Below are 597 nucleotides of genomic sequence, written 5' to 3' on the forward strand. Positions count from 1 at the left end.
GTGCTGCGGCAGAGCCCTCGGGGAAGGCACTCTGTCCCTCTCCCTTCATCCTGGCCACCGTCCTTGTCTGCAAGCTCAGGTGCACCCAAAACACGGGCTGCTCTGTCAGCACGCAGCCCCACTGGGCTCCAAGGTGTGTGGTGTGGCTGCGGGGCGTCGGGTTTCCTGGGCAAGGGGTTGCCTTTGAGACACTGACCTTGTCACAGGGAAGCCCCCCAACAGCCCTCGTGGGCGGGTCTGGGCAACAGTAGAGAGCAGGGCCACCTGGGTGGGGTGAGGCACCTGAGTGTCAGTGCTGGCCTGAAGCAAGACTGAGCACAGCGCACCCGGCTTCAGGACCCGGCGTGGGTAGAGCGCAGGCACTGTGTTCTCAGCTGCTAAGGTATTGGTTATGTGCTAAGGGGGTGATATTTTAGTTACACTGGGTTAAATAAAATTCACTCCACCTGTCTCTCTCGCTGAGGATGCTCAAATCACCAGTGCAACTGCTCTGTGGCTGGCACCCTCTCTTGGTGGCTCTGCTCTGGCCATGTCCCCCTGTGGCACCCTGTGCCCTCGGCCTGGTTGCTGGGCTGGCTGTGTTCAGCCGGTCCTGGG

Source organism: Lipotes vexillifer, unplaced genomic scaffold, assembly GCF_000442215.2.
Source record: "Lipotes vexillifer unplaced genomic scaffold, Lipotes_vexillifer_v1.1 scaffold914, whole genome shotgun sequence".
Taxonomy (NCBI): Eukaryota; Metazoa; Chordata; class Mammalia; order Artiodactyla; family Lipotidae; genus Lipotes; species Lipotes vexillifer.